Source organism: Drosophila ananassae, chromosome XL (assembly GCF_017639315.1).
Source record: "Drosophila ananassae strain 14024-0371.13 chromosome XL, ASM1763931v2, whole genome shotgun sequence".
Lineage (NCBI taxonomy): Eukaryota > Metazoa > Arthropoda > Insecta > Diptera > Drosophilidae > Drosophila > Drosophila ananassae.
The window spans coordinates 16,082,997-16,096,247 of NC_057931.1; the positions used below are offsets into that span (position 1 = coordinate 16,082,997).

Here is a 13,251-nt window from a genome sequence, read left to right on the forward strand (position 1 = left end):
AAAACAAGAAAAGAAAGCTAATTTCGGACAGAGACGAAGTTGATATACCCTTGCAGTTCAGTAGTAGCTTGTATTATTTAATATATATATATCGGATCGCATATACTTGGCCGATTCTATGAGAATTTCACCATCAAATCAATTTTCTATTTGAAATGTTTAAAACAGACCCAAGCATATTTAAATATAGCAAGGTTGTGCCATTTCCGATCGTTCAGTTACATGGAAACTATAGAATATAGTCGTCCGATCCTTATGATATTTGGCAGATCGGATTAGGTTACCCAAAACGGAATCCATTGAAGTCCGAGTCTTATCATTATACACTTGCAAAGGGTATTATAATTTTGGTCAAAAGTTTGCAACGAAGTGAAGGAGACACATCTCCGACCCTATAAAGTATATATAATCTGGGTCAGGATCACCTCCTGAATCGATATAAGCATTTCTGTCCGTTTCTACGCAAACTAGTTTCTCAGTTTTAAAGCTATCGCGTTGAAACTTTGCACACATCCTTCTTTTATTTGCAGGTAGTATAAGGAATGGCCGGGAATCATAAGTCTCATAAGTCGGAGTGGCTGGGGACATGCTTATATCGTCCTATATTCTATAGCTGGGGTTAAGGGGGTTAGAGGGCTAGGACTTTCCACACATGTTATATTTGGCCAGAATATTTTATCTACAAAATTTCATAAGGATCGGCCTACTATATCTTATAGCTGCCATATTAAGATGCTTGGGCTTTTGAAATAAAGGTAATTGCGCAGTTCCCACTGCATACGTACAGCCCATCTCCCGTCCAACCGACCGAGGGACGCTGCCGCGTATCGCGGGAATAGATCCAAGATAGTTAAGCGAAGAGTAGGAGAAAGATATCACGAGGAAGAGTATTGCACAGATAAGGCGGTTAATATAAGCGATTTAAGATTGTTAGTAGAGCACAGTGGCAAGATGGGGTAGAGACCATTGTAGTCCGAATATAATACGCTGAACGGATCGTGTTGGGCATATGTCGAACTACAATGGCTGAGGAGTAGATGACGAAAGTTTCTACTCCTTCTACTATGAACGTTAAAATTGAAGCGTGTTAGTAAATGCTGGCTGTCTATATTTCCATAAATAAGATTATATAGAAACATGACACCCAGCATCGTTCTATGGTTTGTTAATAATGGTAAGTTGATTAATAAAAGTCTACTACCATAAGAGAAGAGGTAAAGATTTGCATCCCAATTTTTTCCCTAAGAGCGAAATTAAGGAAGTTTTGTTGTACAGATTCAATGTGATCTTGGCTTACTCCATATTGAGGACTCCAGACACACGATCCATACTCAAGAATCGGACGGACCAGTGATGTATATAACGTTTTAGTTATGTACGGGTCATTAAATTCTTTTGACCATCTTTTAATAAAACCAAGCACACTCATAGCTTTATTAACCATTTAGATAATAAAGCCATGTAGATATATGGTCGGTAAATTTAAGTCTCAAATCTAATAGGACACCTAGATAGATAACCTGAGTTAATCGTTCTAAGGCGTTCCCATAGAAAAAGTACATAGCCTGGTGAGGACTAGATCGGTAAAATGACATGAGTTTACATTTCGATTCATTAAGCTTTAGGTTATTTGCTAAACATAAATTTTTGTAATGAAATCGTAATGAAATCTAGACTAGGCGCTTGTGAATTTATACTGAAGATATAGCTTGACGTCATCAATGTACATAAGTACAAGTGAATTAGTTAAGGCAAGGGAGCAAGTCGTTAATAAACAGTGTAAAAAGTAATGGTCCAAGATGGCTTCCTTTTGGCACCCCAGATGTGGCGCGGACTAAACGTGACGTAACATCTTTAAAGAAAACAGGTTAGGTTCTCCCAGATAAGTAGCTCGAAATCCAGATGAGAAGATCAGTTGGGAATCCCAAAAGACTGAGTTTACTTATAAGAAGCGAATGGTTAACAGAGTCAAATGCTTTACTTAAGTCAGTGTAAATGACGTCTGTTTGTAAGCCATTCCGGAAGCCATCCGTGATAAAAGATGTTAGCTCTAATAAGTTGGTAGTGGTGGAGCGGCGCTTCATGAAGCCATGCTGGCACGGAGTTATTATTGAACTACATAGGTGTTGCAAATGTAGAGTGATACGTTTTTCAAAAAGCTTTGGAATTGCTGACAATTTAGAGATGCCTCTATAATTTGCAGCGTCAGATTTTTTCCCTTTTTTATGCAGCGGAGTAATGAAGGATTCCTTCCACATAAGGGGAAAGATCGAAGTTTCCAGCGATAGATTAAAGAGTTTGACGAGCGGTTTGCACAGTGCATCGGCGCAGTACTTCAGAACACAGCCTGGTACTCCATCAGGGCCTGGCGAATGCACGGGCTTGACCTTAAGAAGACCCGATAACACACCACTTTGATCGAAAGATGGCCAAAATATAAGGTTGGCTGATTGGATATTTTATTTGTAAGGCTGAGCTGAACTGCTGCTAGGTGAATACGTTGTTTGAAAAAACCATGCAAAGAGATCGGCCATTGCCTGATCAGTGTTCGCATAAGAGTTCTCAAAGGTAAGCAGTGGGGGAAAAGATACATATTTACGCTTAGTGTTTACAAAGTTATAAAACTGCTTCGGATCCTGAGTAAACTGAATCCTGCAGCGGCAAATGTAACTCTTATAACATTCTGCGTTATGCACGGTGAAATTGGACCGAGCTACTAAGTATGTGTAATAATGTGGTATGTTCGAACAGGTAACATACAAAGATTGATCGGACAAAGTGATTTTGATGCAAAAATATTCAATGTCACCAAACTCTTGTGAAGCGAATTTGGAGTCTACAGAAATTAGCACTCCTCCTCCCCTTCGCAAAGTTCTATCACATCTAAAAGTGGTGTACCTACTAGGAAAAACTTCGGAGCTTAAGATCTCCGTCTTTAACCAAGTTTCTGTAAATACAATAATGTGAGATGCAAAGAAAGAACTATCAGAATACAGTTTGGGAAGTTTACTACGTAACCCTCCAGAATTCTGATAGGTAAGTGTGAGTGAAGATATTAGTTTTTTAAAACTGAGTAAGACGAGGCGGAAGGTTGGTCAATGGCCGTAACATGTGGGAGTTTTACACCCAGGGGTTTGGTCATTTTTTTTTCACCGTACTTGGCTGATGTTCTTGGACGAAAATATTCTCTGGCCAAAAGCTGGCGGAACATATCGTCTTGAACATCTGAAAGGGCACACGTATTTTGAAAGATGACGTGTGCCTGGTGTATGAATATTTAAATTTTGTAATGTCCACCACCTTTATGTCGACTTTTGCTTTGGCTTTGATGTAAGCCGAGATATCAATCTCAGAAGTATCAGGGGCAAGCCGGGAAACAAAAATTTTCGTCGGCTGAGCAGGCTGAAGATTATTCGCCCCAAGCACATCACTAAAAGAGTATTTCTTACGCTTTGGAAACTCATTTAGTAGTTGAAGACTACTAAACTGTGTATCGAGCGCACAGAATTGGTCATTGATTTTATGAAAACCACTAATCAACTCCTTGAAACCGCTTTAAGTCTGCCTCATGAACGATCTCATTTCGTCCTGAACAGCACGACAACCGTCACAGCAAAAGTGGAGACCAGACCTACGTGAGATTGCATCCGAAACCGAGGCCGTGAACCCGGCACACTTAGCGTGTAAAACGTTTTCACAGAGCCAGCAATTCTTGGTAGGCTGGGAAGACGAGATTGTCTTATTAAAATACTTCAATGCACAGACCAATTTAAATTCCATAATTATTAAAAATTTAAATAATTAATTTATTAACAAGAAAGGAAAGCTAACTTCGGCGGAGGTGGCGCCACGCATCTTATATTATTAGATATATAGCGGATCGTATATAGTCGGCCGATCCTTATGAAATTTGGCATATCGAATGATTTTGCCAAAAGAGGAATCCATTGAAACTCCTTCCATCCTTCTAACTTGAAAAACAACGAAGTTATAGCATTTCCGATCAATCAGTTATATGACAGCTATAGGATATAGTTGGCTAATCCTTATGAAATTCGACAAATCAGATTGTTTTTCCCAAAATAGAATCTGTACCAAATCCCATCTTTATAACATAAAAAACAAAAAAATTCTAAAAAAAAAAAAAATTCTATGACAGCTATAGGATATAGTCGGCCGATCCTTATGAAATTTTGCACACAAGATATTTTGGTCAAATATAACATGTGCGGAAAGTTATTTTTGAAGCTCAACCCTCCAACTTAAAAAACACCAAAGTTATGGCATTTCCGATCAATCAGTTATATGGCAGCTATAGGATATAGTCGACCGATCCCGGCCGTTCCGACTTATATACTGCCTGCAAAGGAAAGAAGGATGTGTGCAAAGTTTCAACTCGATAGCTCCAAAACTGAGAGACTAGTTTGCGTAGAAACAGACAGACGGACCGACGGACAGACGGACATGCTCATATCGACTCAGGAGGTGATCCTGATCAAGAATATATATACTTTATAGGGTCGGAGATGTCTTCTTCACTGCGTTGCACACTTTTGACCAAAATTATAATACCCTCTGCAAGGGTATAAAAAGGAGTTTGTGTTGTATTATTAAATAACAAGAAAGGAAAGCTAACTTCGGGCGGAGCTGAAGTTGATATTTCCTTGCAGTTATCATCTTCGGTCGACTATATACTATTTAAGTTAGAGGGTTGGGACTTTCCACACATGTTATATTTGACCAAAATATCTTTTGCGCGGTTCCCACTGCATACGTACAGCCCACCTCCTGTCCAACCGACCGAGGGACGCTGGCGCGTAACGGATCGTGTTAGGCATATGTCGAACTACAATGGCTGAGGATTAGTGGACGAAAGTTTCTAGTCCTTCTACTAGGAACGTAAAAATTTAAGCGTGTTAGTAAATGCTGGCTGTCTATATTTCCATAAATAAGATTGTATAGAAACATGACACCCAGCATCGTTCTACGGTTTGTTAATGATGGTAAGTTGATTAGTAAAAGTCTACTACGATAAGAGGGGAGGTAAAGATTTGCATCCCAATTAAGTCCCCTAAGAGCAAAAGTAAGGAAGTTTTTTTGTACAGATTCAATGTGATCTTGGTGTACTACATATTGAGGACTCCAGACAGACGATCCATACTCAAGAATCTGACGGACCAGTGATGTATATAACGTTTTAGTTATGTGCGGGTCATTAAATTCTTTTGACACACCTTTATAAACCATATAGATAATAAAGCCATGTAGATATATGGTCGGTAAATTAAAGTCTCAAATCTAATAGGACACCTAGATCGTTAACCGGAGTTAATCGTTCTAAGGCGTTCCCATAGAGAATGTACATAGCCTGGTGAGGACTAGATCGGTAAAATGACATGAGTTTACATTTCGATTCATTAAGCTTTAGGTTATTTGCTAAACATAAATTTTTGTAATGAAATCGTAATGAAATCTAGACTAGGCGCTTGTGAATTTATACTGAAGATATAGCTTGACGTCATCAAGGTACATAAGTACGAGTGAATTAGTTAAGGCAAGGGAGCAAGTCGTTAATAAACAGTGTAAAAAGTAATGGTCCAAGATGGCTTCCTTTTGGCACCCCAGATGTGGCGCGGACTAAACGCGACGTAACATCTTTAAAGAAAACAGGTTAGGTTCTCCCAGATAAGTAGCTCGAAATCCAGATAAGAAGATCAGTTGGGAATCCAAAAAGACTGAGTTTACTTATAAGAAGCGAATGGTTAACAGAGTCAAATGCTTCACTAAAGTCAGTGTAAATGACGTCTGTTTGTAAGCCATTCCGGAAGCCATCCGTGATAAAAGATGTTAGCTCCAATAAGTTGGTAGTGGTGGAGCGGCGCTTCATGAAGCCATGCTGGCACGGAGTTATTATTGAACTACATAGGTGTTGCAAATGTAGAGTGATACGTTTTTCAAAAAGCTTTGGAATTGCTGACAATTTAGAGATGCCTCTATAATTTGCAGCGTCAGATTTTTTCCCTTTTTTATGCACATAAGGGGAAAGATCGAAGTTTCCAGCGATAGATTAAAGAGTTTGACGAGCGGTTTGCACAGTGCATCGGCGCAGTACTTCAGAACACAGCCTGGTACTCCATCAGGGCCAGGCGAATACACGGGCTTGACCTTAAGAAGACCCGATAACACACCACTTTGATCGAAAGATGGCCAAAATATAAGGTTGGCTGATTGGATATTTTAATTGTAAGGCTGAGCTGAACTGCTGCTAGATGAATACGTTGTTTGAAAAAACCATGCAAAGAGATCGGCCATTGCCTGATCAGTGTTCGCATAAGAGTTCTCAAAAGTAAGCAGTGGGGGAAAAGATACATGTTTACGCTTAGTGTTTACAAAGTTATAAAACTGCTTCGGATCCTGAGTAAACTGAATCCTGCAGCGGCAAATGTAACTCTTATAACATTCTGCGTTATGCACGGTGAAATTGGACCGAGCTACTAAGTATGTGTAATAATGTGGTATGTACGAACAGGTAACATACAAAGATTGATCGGACAAAGTGATTTTGATGCAAAAATATTCAATGTCACCAAACTCTTGTGATTTTACCTCTTCAGAAGCGAATTTGGAGTCTACAGAAATTAGCACTCCTCCTCCCCTTCGCAAAGTTCTATCACATCTAAAAGTGGTGTACCTACTAGGAAAAACTTCGGAGCTTAAGATCTCCGTCTTTAACCAAGTTTCTGTAAATACAATAATGTGAGATGCAAAGAAAGAACTATCAGAATACAGTTTGGGAAGTTTACTACGTAACCCTCCAGAATTCTGATAGGTAAGTGTGAGTGAAGATATTAGTTTTTTAAAACTGAGTAAGACGAGGCGGAAGGTTGGTCAATGGCCGTAACATGTGGGAGTTTTACACCCAGGGGTTTGGTCATTTTTTTTTCACCGTACTTGGCTGATGTTCTTGGACGAAAATATTCTCTGGCCAAAAGCTGGCGGAACATATCGTCTTGAACATCTGAAAGGGCACACGTATTTTGAAAGATGACGTGTGCCTGGTGTATGAATATTTAAATTTTGTAATGTCCACCACCTTTATGTCGACTTTTGCTTTGGCTTTGATGTAAGCCGAGATATCAATCTCAGAAGTATCAGGGGCAAGCCGGGAAACAAAAATTTTCGTCGGCTGAGCAGGCTGAAGATTATTCGCCCCAAGCACATCACTAAAAGAGTATTTCTTACGCTTTGGAAACTCATTTAGTAGTTGAAGACTACTAAACTGTGTATCGAGCGCACAGAATTGGTCATTGATTTTATGAAAACCACTAATCAACTCCTTGAAACCGCTTTAAATCTGCCTCATGAACGATCTCATTTCGTCCTGAACAGCACGACAACCGTCACAGCAAAAGTGGAGACCAGACCTACGTGAGATTGCATCCGAAACCGAGGCCGTGAATCCGGCACACTTAGCGTGTAAAACGTTTTCACAGAGCCAGCAATTCTTGGTAGGCTGGGAAGACGAGATTGTCTTATTAAAAACTTCAATGCACAGACCAATTTAAATTCCATAATTATTAAAAATTTAAATAATTAATTTATTAACAAGAAAGGAAAGCTAACTTCGGGCGGAGCCGAAGTTGATATACCCTTGCAGTTGAGTCGCAGTCCGCTAGGTGGCGCCACGCATCTTATATTATTAGATATATAGCGGATCGTATATAGTCGGCCGATCCTTATGAAATTTGGCATATCGAATGATTTTGCCAAAAGAGGAATCCATTGAAACTCCCATCCTTCTAACTTGAAAAACAACGAAGTTATAGCATTTCCGATCAATCAGTTATATGACAGCTATAGGATATAGTTGGCTAATCCTTATGAAATTCGACAAATCAGATTGTTTTTCCCAAAATAGAATCTCTACCAAATCCCATCTTTCTAACTTAAAAAACACCAAAGTTATGCCAATTTCGATCGTTCTATGACAGCTATAGGATATAGTCGGCCGATCCTTATGAAATTTTGCACACAAGATATTTTGGTCAAATATAGCATGTGTGGAAAGTTATTTTTGAAGCTCAACCCTCCAACTTAAAAAACACCAAAGTTATGGCATTTCCGATCAATCAGTTATATGGCAGCTATAGGATATAGTCGACCGATCCCGGCCGTTCCGACTTATATACTGCCTGCAAAGGAAAGAAGGATGTGTGCAAAGTTTCAACTCGATAGCTCCAAAACTGAGAGACTAGTTTGCGTAGAAACAGACAGACGGACAGTCGGACCGACGGACAGACGGACATGCTCATATCGACTCAGGAGGTGATCCTGATCAAGAATATATATACTTTTTAGGGTCGGAGATGTCTCCTTCACTGCGTTGCACACTTTTGACCAAAATTATAATACCCTCTGCAAGGGTATACAAATTATTAAAAATTAAATAATTAATTTATAAAAATTTAAATAATTAATTTATTAAAAATTATTAAAAAAATTAATAATTAATTTATTAATATTATTTTATTTTATTATTAAGGAACCTTGAACCACTGTACCAGGGAAACGAAAGGGGGAGATTAAAGAGAGCAGTTAGTGAAAGTTAGTAAGATTCAAAGAAATAGAGATTAGAATCTCTATTGAGCGAGAGTAGAAGCAATAGAATAGAAGCAACACTGTAGGAGATGAAGAAACAGAGCAGGGCTATATATATACGATCCGACTATATACGATCCGCTATATATCTAATAATATAAGATTCGTGGCGCCACCTAGCGGACTGCGACTCGGCGGAGTTGATAACTGCAAGGAAATATCAACTTCGGCTCCGCCCGAAGTTAGCTTTCCTTTCTTGTTATTTAATAATACAACACAAACTCCTTTTTATACCCTTGCAGAGGGTATTATAATTTTGGTCAAAAGTGTGCAACGCAATGAAGGAGACATCTCCGGCCCTATAAAGTATATATATTCTTGATCAGGATCACCTCCTGAGTCGATATAAGCATGTCTGTCTGTCCGTCTGTCTGTCGGTTTCTACGCAAACTAGTCTCTCAGTTTTAAAGCTATCGAGTTGAAACTTTGCACACATCCTTTTTTTCCTTGCAGATAGTATATAATACGGAACGGCCGGGATCGGTCGACTATATACTATTTAAGTTAGAGGGTTGGGACTTTCCACACATGTTATATTTGACCAAAATATCTTTTGCGCGGTTCCCACTGCATACGTACAGCCCACCTCCCGTCCAACCGACCGAGGGACGCTGGCGCGTAACGGATCGTGTTAGGCATATGTCGAACTACAATGGCTGAGGATTAGTGGACGAAAGTTTCTAGTCCTTCTACTAGGAACGTAAAAATTTAAGCGTGTTAGTAAATGCTGGCTGTCTATATTTCTATAAATAAGATTGTATAGAAACATGACACCCAGCATCGTTCTACGGTTTGTTAATGATGGTAAGTTGATTAGTAAAAGTCTACTACGATAAGAGGGGAGGTAAAGATTTGCATCCCAATTAAGTCCCCTAAGAGCAAAGGTAAGGAAGTTTTTTTGTACAGATTCAATGTGATCTTGGTGTACTACATATTGAGGACTCCAGACAGACGATCCATACTCAAGAATCTGACGGACCAGTGATGTATATAACGTTTTAGTTATGTGCGGGTCATTAAATTCTTTTGACCATTTTTTAATAAAACCAAGCATACCCACACCTTTATAAACCATATAGATAATAAAGCCATGTAGATATATGGTCGGTAAATTAAAGTCTCAAATCTAATAGGACACCTAGATCGTTAACCGGAGTTAATCGTTCTAAGGCGTTCCCATAGAGAAAGTACATAGCCTGGTGAGGACTAGATCGGTAAAAAGACATGAGTTTACATTTCGATCCATTAAGCTTTAGATTATTTGCTAAATACCAATTTTGAAGATTATCTAAATCGGATTGAAGTCTAGACTGGGTGCTAATGAATTTATATCGGCGCAGTTCTTCAGAACACAGCCTGGTACTCCATCAGGGCCTGGCGAATACACGGGCTTGACCTTAAGAAGATCCGATAACACACCACTTTGATCGAAAGATGAGCAAAATATAAGGTTGGCTGATTGGATATTATAATTGTAAGGCTGAGCTGAACTGCTGCTAGGTGAATACAAAGAGATCGGCCATTGCCTGATCAGTGTTCGCATAAGAGTTCTCATTCGTAAGCAGTGGGGGAAAAGTTACATGATTGCGCTTAGTGTTTACAAAGTTATAAAACTTCTTCGGATTCTGAGTAAACTGAATCCCGCAGCGGCGAATATAACTCCTATTACATTTTGCGTTATGCACGGTGAAATTGGACCGAGCTACTAAGTATCTTGAATAACTAACTGTACAGCCAGATAATCTATGTTTATTTAATAGTCTACTCATACTATTCTTTAAGTTGATAAGATGCCTTGTATACCAAGGCGGATTCGTTGAAGCGGACGGATATATCACGGCACGCAAGTGTCGAAAAATATGTTCAAGGTGTAATAAAAGTTTTGGATTGCGATGTTTATATCCTCGTATGGCAGTAAATCAGACCAATCAAATTCTGAAATTAACTTATTTAATTTCATAAGTGACATGTGGAGACCAGACCTACGTGAAATAGCATCCGAAACTGAGGCCGTGAACCCGGCACCCTTTGCGTGTAAAACGTTTTCACAAAGCCAGCTGTGAATGGTAGGCTAAGAAATTGTTTTATTACAAGACTTCAACGCACAGACCAATTTAAATTCCATAATTATTTCAAATTAAATAATTAATTTATTACAAATTATTAAAAATTAAATAATTAATTTTAAAATATTATCTGTTTATATTATTGAGGAACCTTGGACCACTGTACCAGGGAAACGAAAAGGGGAGATTAAAGAGAGCGGTTAGTGTGAGAGACAAGAATCTCTATTGAGCACGAATAGAAGCAACACCGTTAAAGATGAAGAAGCAGAGCAGGGCTATGTATGGAAGAAAAATTAATCAAATTATTATTTTACCTCCAAATATATCACTGCACACGCGAAGGGATACGGATCTAAAAAATGCCGATTTTTTCACACTAGATAATTATGGCGCGCTCGTGGTGAGTTTGTCGTCAAAAGCCATGGAGTGTGGGAGGTTATACTGCGATAAGATATCTTTGTTAGGATGTTTTTATAACTTTTACTCCCACCAGAATAAAACATACATACATACACGCATATACACTTTTGGCTTGTGTACTAAAGGCCGGTCGCCTCATCGCCGCCGTATGTTAAAGGGAACTCCTACCCGAGTGACGACACCATTATTAATTGAAAAATCTGTTTTTTGACATCAGTTTCTTTCATTAATATCTGATGGAAAACTGACTCTGAATCTATTTTAGAAAAATATTTTGCTTTTCCCAAATTTGATATAATCACTGATGGGTCTTGAATTTCCAGGTATGGTACTTTCATTTTTATTTTTTATAGTCAATGACAAGTCTTAATTTACGGCTTCCGTCTTGATTCTCTTTGGGACTAACAGAACTAATGAATTCTAAGGGTTTCTTCTAGGCCTAATAATTTCTTCTGAATACATTCTCTTGATTTCGATATTCACGAAGTTGATGACAGGTAAAGCGTGAATAAGATTTATTTTACCCTTTATGTCTGTTCTAAATGAAATTTGTAATTCCCAGGATTTTTAATTCCCAAGCTTTTCTCAATCTTTTTCGTTTTCATAAAATAATTGTCTTGTTTCAAATATATTCATAAATATTCGTAATATTCGTAATAATTGAATACCCATTAACTGTAGTTACCTTTTTATATATTGATAACTCGTTTTTGTTTTCAAAAGTTCCCTTTTTTATATAACAAGCAGTGGCCCCAGTATCTATTAAAATCTTTAATAGAAGCTTCTTGGTTTTTCTGTCTATCTTATTTAAATAAGGCATTCCCCTGCAAGGTTCAGATCTAAAAAATGATCTTCATTGATATTATTTAATCTGGTTACTTTATTATCTGGCTGATTTTCTGATCCGTCTGGTTCACTTTTTTTGGCTTGAGTTGGCTTGAGTTTTCTCTCTATTCTGATTTGTACGATAGTAACTTGAACGATTATTTTGATAATAATTATTATTTTGTTTTCTTTTAAATTAATTCCTCACGAGTAATTTGAACGATTATTGTGATAATAATTATTATTTTGTTTTATTTTAAATAAATTCCTCAAGAGACCTGTGAGGTTGTGTGTTGATCTTCCATTCTGTATTTAATGTAGATTGTTGGCGAGTATGCCCTTCCTACCTTCTTTAGTGTTTCTGTTTCAGCACGTTGTTTTTTGTTTTTTTGCTTATTGAAGTCTTTTGTTTAATGCATTTCTGGTTTTTGATAATTAATGAATTTTTTTTTGTTTTATTTTTTATTTTTATACTTTTGTTTCGTTTTTTTTTTAATTATTTTGTGTTATTGTATTTTTTGGTTTAAGATTTCACACCAGTATTTTAAATTCACCTTTTTCATTTATTAATTTCCATTGTCACATCATTGTCATTTTGTTGCGTTGTTTCGGTGTCGGTGGATTTTTCAATTTTTTCACTAAAAATGTTAAGTTGTTGGCCGCGCGAGCTCCGTTTATAATTAACTATTTTTACATTAAACAATTTTTGAAACCTTTTTTTTAACATGGCCCCACTTTGGACGCCAATTACATTTAGTTTTTTTGGATGAATTAAAAATATATAATTTTTTACTTTGGTGTTAGTCTCTTATTTTATAAATGCAAGGCACTTAATATACAAGACACTTTTAAGTACTAAATTATTGGGTGAACAAGTAGAAAACCGCCGTTTTTTTCATACTTTCAGGCTTTAAGCTTTTTAGGCGAAGGGATTGCTGTTTCACACTGTAATTGATTGTTGAGTCACACCCAAGGAATCCGCAGTCTTCATGCAGTAGAGCCTCCAAATCCGCGACTTCAAAATTTTTCACAGGACCCGGTCGATCCTTGTCTTCCACGTCATACTCGCCATTTTTAAACTTTGCAAACCATTCTCGACACGTTCTTTCACTTATACACGACTCATCATAAGTTTCTACGATCATTCGACGCGCTTCAGCTGCCGATTTTTTCGAATTGAACGCGAAAAGCAAAATCTCCCGCAAATGACGCTTATTCGGTTCGAATTTCGACATTTTCGTGCACTAACGAAATGATAGACAATAAGAATACACGAACGAGA

The 13,251-nt window shown here is 37.8% G+C and overlaps 1 long non-coding RNA gene across 1 annotated transcript; it reads right to left on the bottom strand.

The window, feature by feature from the left end:
* Positions 1-10,979: 10,979 nt before the first annotated feature.
* On the bottom strand, positions 10,980-12,700 carry LOC123257538. The gene is made up of 3 exons (XR_006507633.1): positions 11,830-12,700; positions 11,230-11,344; positions 10,980-11,165 (listed from the first exon to the last, which is right to left on the bottom strand). It is a non-coding gene; the product is annotated as an uncharacterized LOC123257538 (long non-coding RNA).
* Between the last annotated feature and the right edge of the window lie 551 nt (positions 12,701-13,251).